Source organism: Theropithecus gelada, chromosome 9 (assembly GCF_003255815.1).
Source record: "Theropithecus gelada isolate Dixy chromosome 9, Tgel_1.0, whole genome shotgun sequence".
In the NCBI taxonomy this organism is placed as follows: Eukaryota; Metazoa; Chordata; class Mammalia; order Primates; family Cercopithecidae; genus Theropithecus; species Theropithecus gelada.
In genome coordinates, this window is record NC_037677.1 from 40,843,114 (window position 1) to 40,851,065 (window position 7,952).

General features: G+C 40.0%; 1 pseudogene across 1 annotated transcript; it reads right to left on the reverse strand.

Annotated features, from left to right (window-relative positions):
- Positions 1–4,757: 4,757 nt before the first annotated feature.
- LOC112632115 lies at positions 4,758–7,408 on the reverse strand (annotated as a pseudogene). Its single transcript, XR_003121258.1, has one exon. The product of XR_003121258.1 is annotated as a heat shock protein HSP 90-alpha A2-like (transcript).
- Positions 7,409–7,952: the final 544 nt, after the last annotated feature.

Consider the following 7,952-nt stretch of genomic DNA (forward strand, 5'->3'; position numbering starts at 1 on the left):
GATTTAAACATTTTAGGTTTTTTAAGATTTTTCGCCAATTTGTTGGTGCAACACATGAAGAAAAGTGTTCAGGTTGAAGATATTCTGAAATCAAGATATTCCTGCAGAGCCTAGTAAGTACAAATCAAATGTTGACTAAAAGGTTTTTGGATCATTGAGAAACAAAAGAAGAATTAAAACAAAAAGTATATAGTAGTCATTAATGAGGAGATATATCTTTGTGCGTGTGTGTGTGAGAGAGAGACACAGAGAGAGAGAGAGACAGAGAGAGAGAGTGTCGGAGTTTAGCTCCTGTTGCCTAGGCTGGAGTGCAATGGTGCAATCTCGGCTCACTGCAGCCTCCACCTCCCAGATTCAAATGATTCTCCTGCCTCAGCCTCCCGAGTAGCTGGGATTACAGGCACCCACCACCATGCCTAGCTAATTTTTTGTATTTTTAGTAGACAAGGGGTTTCACCATGTTGGCCAGGCTGGTCTTGAACTCCTGACGTCAGGTGATCAGCCCGCCTCAGCCTCCCAAAGTGCTAGGATTACAGGCATGAGCCACTGCACCCGGCCTGATATATATCTCAATACATACATCCCGTATGGGCAAAATAAACTCATCACTTCCCCCCTATATATCTGCTTCTTTACTCATCTAAGCGTCTATGCTGACATCACTCTTTGTCCTGATGCCCTTCACTACCTGTGAGTCAGTCTCTGCTGGATGTGCCAATCTACCCCATCCTTGCTGTGCCTTCAATATAGACATTTTCTCCTAGTTGCTCTGTCACAATAAACTTATGAAAGCCAATTCTACTGGTACCCTAATAGATAAATATCTGTGATTAAGCAGCAACACCTGAGAAAATTCTTGAGTGGCAAAATCAGATTATTGTGTGAAATCTGCTAAGAGGGAGAGAGAGTATCCCTTCCAACTCATCCTGTATAAAATACTCTTGCATTTAAACCTAGCTCAGATCTCTCTTCTGTGGATTTTCTGGGCCCCTTGAGTCCAAAGTTATGTTTTTCTATTCTGTGAGGCCTAACAATTTGTTTGCACCACAACTGAAGCACCTATTGCATTTGCCTTGATCGGTACACTTATAATACTCATGAGATGATAAGCTCTGAGGAAAGATCTGGCCCTTTTAATATTTTGTCCCTTCCATGTATAATATTATTTTTGTAATTTATTAAGCATTAAATGTATTTTGATGAAATGGAATTGAAGCAACTTCTGTATACTCTATCTTTTCATCTGTGAACTATGGTGGCTCTATGTGTAAAGTCCCTCTTATCCATAGGACTCTAGGATTCTGTGGTATGAACCTTCCTCATTATTAGTATAGCCTGTAAGTATATTTCTAACTGGATTGTGTCTAATTCTAAAAGAATGAGTAGGTCCATTCTGCTGTGTCTGGGTCATTTGTGAATTTACTGGCTAACCTCCTCCATTCCTCTGTCTCCTCCATTCTCTTAATCCCTTGGTCTTTCCACCACATTGTCCCTCCAGGTTTGTACAGGCTTTCAATTTCAGGCCACACACTCCTCCCTCCTCCTGAGTCAGGGGTTCATGGATGTATCAAATCCTTATTCGCTTGGCATCATCCTGGCATCACCTTCCTTTGCTCTGTCCCTTTCTCCTTTCTTCATCCTGGCCCACTTGTAACCTCTAAATTCACTGACCTCACAGACACTTCTGCATGATGAGAAAGCCCATTCTATGCTCACCATCTTTTTACTATAAATAGTTGGGGAGTGCAGGCTTGTGGGCTTGATGGGGGCCTTTTCAACTTCAGGGAATTCAACATCTGCTTTTCATGGGGTCCACGTTTTCCAAGGATGAGTTGTTGTGCTAGGCTCCATGAGGAGTGGAGATAAAACCCAACACATGGATCTTATCCTGAAGAAACTTATAATTTAATTGAGGAAAACCTGACATAAACAGAGACACATTTAAATAAAAGCAGCCAGCTAGTAGGCATCTGATAAACTGATAAGGGTAAACAAAAAGAAACAGAGATAGGAAAGTTGTTTAGTGCTAACTTTTTAGCTTATGTGTGAAATATATCAGTTTAATGTTCTCACCTTCATTTTTTAGTGCTTTGAAGAAAGGCTTACATTCAGTTAGCCGCTCATGCAAAAACCCTCTAAGAGCAGTGAAGTGTACAGGGTTTGAAGGCAAGGATTGTACCCTTATAAAAGGTTCTCTCTTTTTTTTTTTTTTTTTTTTTGAGACTGTGTTTCTCTCTTGTTGCCCAGGCTGGAGTGCAGTGGTGCAATCTTGGCCCATTGCAACCTCCACCTCTCCAGTTCAAATGATCCTCCTGCCTCAGCCTCTCGAGTAGCTGGGATTACAGGCTTGCACCACCATGCCCACCTAATTTTTTATTTTAGTTTTTTCAGGACAGAATTTTGCTATTGCCATCCAGGCTGGAGTGCAGTGGCACAATCTTAGCACTATAAAGTCACCACAGATGAGGAATTAGTGAATACTGAATCACTGCTCCTAGGAAGATAGAGGGTGAGTTAGTTTCCTGCAAGGCTCTGCTCACATTATACCAACTGATCAATATGTAATCTTGGGGTTTTGTGTATTTCTGTTAAAGATGCATAATTTACGCCTGGGCAACATAGTCAGACCCTGTCTCTACAAAAAATTAACATGAAAAAATTAGCATGGTGTGAGGTGGTGTGCACCTATAGTCCCAGCTACTTAGGAGGCTGAGGCAGGAGGATTACTTGAGCCCAGGAGTTTCAAGGCTGCAGTGAGCTGCGATCATACCGCTGCATTCTAGCCTGGGTGACAGAGTGAGACCCTGTCTCCAAAAAAAAAAAATACATACACCAGTATACATTGTTTATTCATTAACTTTGAACTCATGGCCCATAGCAGTATAACTCATATTTGAATGAAGCTTATATAGTACATGAATGTTCTCCATAAAGCCCATCACAACCTTCTTGTGCTTAGAAACATGGGGTAACACCTCAGCACTACCATTTCAAACAGTAAAATTACCTACAGGAAGCACAAAAATGCGATAGCATGGCTCTGCACAGACCTTCAAAAGGGCACTTGTTTACAGTCTGCGAGCTCGAATATGAAAGCAGAGCATCGTCTTGTTTGACTCAGACGGTAGCACAAGCATGAACGGGTCCCATTTTCCCTGGTGTACACATCTGCAAATGGTTCCTAAAGTACAGTGGGTATTAGTTTTGGGGTTACAAATAAAGTTTAGCAAGTAGGCAAATTCATCAGTACAGAATCTGTGAATAATTGGAATCAATTATGTGCTGTTATGGACTGAATTGTGCTCCCATAAAATTCATATGCTGAACTCCCTAACCCCCAGTATCTCAGAGTGTGACTGTTTATGGAGATAGGGTCTGGAAGGAGAACATTAAGTTAAAATAAGGCTATTAGGGTGGACCCTAGTTCAATCTGACTAATGTCCTTGTAAGAAGAGGAGATGCAGAAACACAGATACTCTGAATACACCAGCACAGAGAAAATGTCCTGTGAGTCCCCAGCAAGAAGACAGCTGTCTGCAAGCCAAGGGGAGAGGCTTCAGAAGAAACCAACCCTACCCTGACCTCAGACTTCCAACTTCCAGAGCTGTAAGGAAATACATTTCTGTTGTTTAAGGCACCTAGTCTGCAGTATTTTGTTACGGCAGCCCTAAGCAGACAAATACAATAGGTGCAGGCCACTCTCAACACATTTTCAAGGCTGATGGACAATGTTGTATGTTTATTTTATTTGACTTCTCAGTGGTATTTGACAGTCGACTGACTTTTTTCATACTAAAATTCTCTGTTTTCCTGGCTATCATTTTCATCTAGTTTTCCTCCTACAACATTAGCTATTCTGTTCTATTTTTTATTTATGGGGACTCATTTTTTAGGAATTTTCTTTTTACTAAAATGTAACATATTATTATAAGAATATTTATAAAATACAGAACACAATACAATGGAAAAAATAAAAATTATCTTTAATCCTAATACCAGGAATAATATACCTCTTCTATAGCAGCTTCTTTATTCACCAGGCTCATAAACAGTGCTGTCTCCAAAGGAACTAAGTTCATCTCTCTGCTCTTTGAATTATGTGCAATGAAACTCCTTACCGTTGTTCACCAGCTCGACTAGATCTGCCGCCTGTCTGACTTGACAGCAGCACTTGACCCCTTGGTATCCACACCACAGCCACCCCAGCAGGTCCTTCCAACTGACTGTTCTCCCTGAAGCCCTCTCCACCCAAAGCAGCCACCCCAGGCAGTGCCATGGCTGACTCTTCCAGGGGTCTCAGCATCTCTCCCTTTAGCCAGATCCCTCTTATTCCATACTAAAATTTCCCCCTTTCTGTTCATTGAAGACTATTCAAAGTTATATTTAACATTTACCTATTTATTTACTATATAGCATTTACCTCTCTTCTTCCTCTAGAATATTAGCTTCATAAAAAAGAAAAATGTTTAAAATAATGGAACTTCCAAGCCCTCTTTGGTGACTGACACTAAAGTCTTCCCCTCAAATTCCTTCAGCTGTTGGACACAGTATTCATCAATGGGCTCGATCATATAGATCACTTCTAAGCCATGTTTCCAAAGACTTTCCACAAAGGCTGAGTTAGCTACCTGGTCCTTGGTTTCACCTGTGATATAATAGATATGTTTCTGGTTTTCCTTCATTCTGGTGCAGCAGTCCTTGAGAGAACCCATCTCATCACCAGAGGCAGATGTGTAGTAACTTAATAGCTCTGAAAGCTTCTTCTAATTTTGAGAGTCTTCGTGTATTCCAAGTTTTATGTTTTTAGAGAACTGCTCATAGAACTTCTTGTAGTTCTCTTTATCTTCCGCCAGTTCAGCAAAGAGTTATAAGCGTTTTTTGACCAAATTCTTCCTGATAACTTTCAAAATTTTGCTTTGTTGCAACATCTCATGGGAAATATTTGGAGGGAGATCCTCCAAGTCTACCACCCTTCTAATGAAGTTCAGATATTCAGGGATTAGCTCCTCACAGTTATCCATGATGAAAACATACAATTTGATGTTGTTCTTTTTCTTTCTGTTTTCAAACAGGTCAAAAGGAGCACATTGTGGGACAAATAGAAGGACTCTGAATTCCAACTGTCCTTCAACTGAAAGATGCTTCACTGCCAACTGATCTTCCCAGTCACTGGTCAAGCTCTTGTAGAATTCTCCGTACTCCTCATTAGTAATATCACTGGGATTTCTGGTCCAGATGGTCTTTGTTTTGTTGAGTTCTTGATCCATGTACTTTTCCTTAATCTTCCTCTTCTTCTTCTTGTCACCATCCTTCTTTTCTTCTTCCTCCTCATCAGAACCAACATCTTCAATTTCAGGTTTGTCTTCAGACTCTTTCTCTTCTTTTTTCTTTTTCTTCTTCTTTGTGTTCCTTTTCTTCAGCCTCATCATCGCTGACTTCTTTATCACATTCCTTCTCCACAAAAAGAGTAATGGGATATCCACTAAACTGAGAATGTTTATTCACAATCTCCTTTATTCTTCATTCCTCCAGGTACTCAGTTTGGTCTTCCTTCTGGTGTAGGATAACCTTTGTTCCACAACCCATAGGTTCACCTGTGTCTGTCCTCACTGTGAATGATTATTCACACTGCTGAGGACTCCCAGGCATACTGCTCATCATCATTATGTTTGGTGATCACAGTTACTTTCTCAGCAACCAAATAAGCAAAATAAAAACCAACACAGAACTGGACAATCATAGAGATATCTGCACCAGCCTGCAAAGTTTCCATGAACGCTTTGGTCCCAGACTTGGTGACAGTACCAAGGTTATTGATCAAGTCAGCCTTGGTCATTCCAATTCCAGTATCCACAATAGTGAGAGTTTGATCTTGTTTGTTTGGTACAGGGTTAATATGCAGCTCTTTCCCAGAGTCTAATTTACTGGGATCCGTCAAGCTTTCATACCAGAGTTTGTCCAATGCATCTGATGAATTTGAAATGAACTATCTCAGAAAGATCTCTTTGTTTGAGTAGAAAGTATTGATGATCAGTGACATCAACTGGGCAATTTCTGCCTGAAAGGCGAACATCTCAACCTCCTCCTCCTCCATCGGTTGGTCTTGGGTCTGGGTTTCCTCAGGCATCTTGGCTAAGAGACTGCACAGGGTCCACAATACAGCAGCACAGGATGCCAAAGATGAAGAAGAGAAAAAGAAACAGGAAGAGGGAAAAAAAACAAAGTTTGAGAACCTCTGAAAAATCATGAAAGACATATTGGAGAAAAAAGTTGAAAAGGTGGTTGTGTCAAACTGATTGGTGACGTCTCCATGCTGTATTGTCACAAGTACATATGGCTGGACAGCAAACATGGAGAGAATCATGAAAACTCAAGCCCTAAGAGACAACTCAACAATGGGTTACATGGCAGCAGAGAAACACCTGGAGATAAACCCTGACCATTCCATTATTGAGACCTTAAGGCAAAAGGCAGAGTCTGATTAAGAATGACAAGTCTGTGAAGGATCTGGTCATCTTGCTTTACGAAACTATGCTCCTGTCTTCTAGCTTCGGTCTGGAAGATCACCAGACACATGCTAACAGGATCTACAGGATGATCAAACTTGGTCTGGGTATTGGTGAAGATGACCTACTGCTGATGATACCAGTGCAGCTGTAACTGAAGAAATGCCGCCCCTCGAATGAGATGACGACACGTCACACATGGAAGAAGTAGATTAACCTCCGGCTGAGGGATTACTTACCTGTTCAACACTCTATAATTCCTCTGATAATATATTTTCAAGGATGTTTTCCTTTATTTTTGTTAATATTAAAAAGTCTGTGTGGCATGACAACAACTACTTTAAGGGGAAGATAAGATTTCTGTCTACTTCTAAGTGATGCTGTGATGCCTTAGGCACTAAAGCAGAGCTAGTAATGCTCTTTTAGTTTCACATTGGTTTATTTTAACAGATTGGGGTAACGTGTGTTGTAAGATGTAAGTAACATGATGTTAACTTTGTGGTCTAAAGTGTTTGGCTATCAAGCCGGATTCCTAAGTAGACCAAATCTTGTTATCGAAGTGTTCCTGAGCTATACCTTGATGTTTAGAAAAGTATTTGTTACATCTTGTAGGATCTACTTTTTGAACTTTTTATCCCCTGTAGTTGCCAATTCGGCATGTACTAGTCCTCTAGAGATAGGTTAAACTGAAGCAACTTGATGGAAGGAACTCTCCACAGGGCTTGTTTTCCAAAGAAAAGTATTGTTTGGAAGAGCAAAGTTATAAGCCTACCTAAGCATATCATAAAGCTGTTCAAAAATAACTCAGACCCAGCCTTGTGGATGAAAATGTAGTGCTCGAGTCACATTCGGCTTAAAGTTGTAACAAATACAGATGAGTTAAAAGAAAAAAAAATAATGGAACTGTGATTTTCAGATTGAGAAACTCTATTTCACATGTACTTTCCTTTGCCATTTTGAACATTAAGTAGCATCAATAACAATTCAAAAACTCAATATATTATGACTTTAAATGTGGCCTATTAAATAACACCACAAAGCTCATGCTAAAATTGCTAACGGGAGGTAAAAATGCATTGACATCACATGGACATCTTAGTCATGTATTTATTGATTCAACAAAAGCTTATCCATTCCCTGTTTTCCAGTCACTGTGGTAAGTGCTTGGGATACAGCACATTACCTCCTTTTCCTTGTGAGATGAAAAAGTTTTCCTTCAGAAAACAAATATATAGTGACCTTTTATAAAAGAGAATGCATCTTTAGTGCTGCAGTGAATTGATAGTCTATGCTTTCTAACTTTTGCACATACAATTATATTGGAATTTGGATTCTTTTAAAGCAATGTCAGAAAAGTTTAGACTGCAAGAAGCCAACATGTTTCACTTGGCTTAAAGATGGAGCTTTACTGTTATTTCTTTTCTTTATGTCTCTGTGCATGTGTGT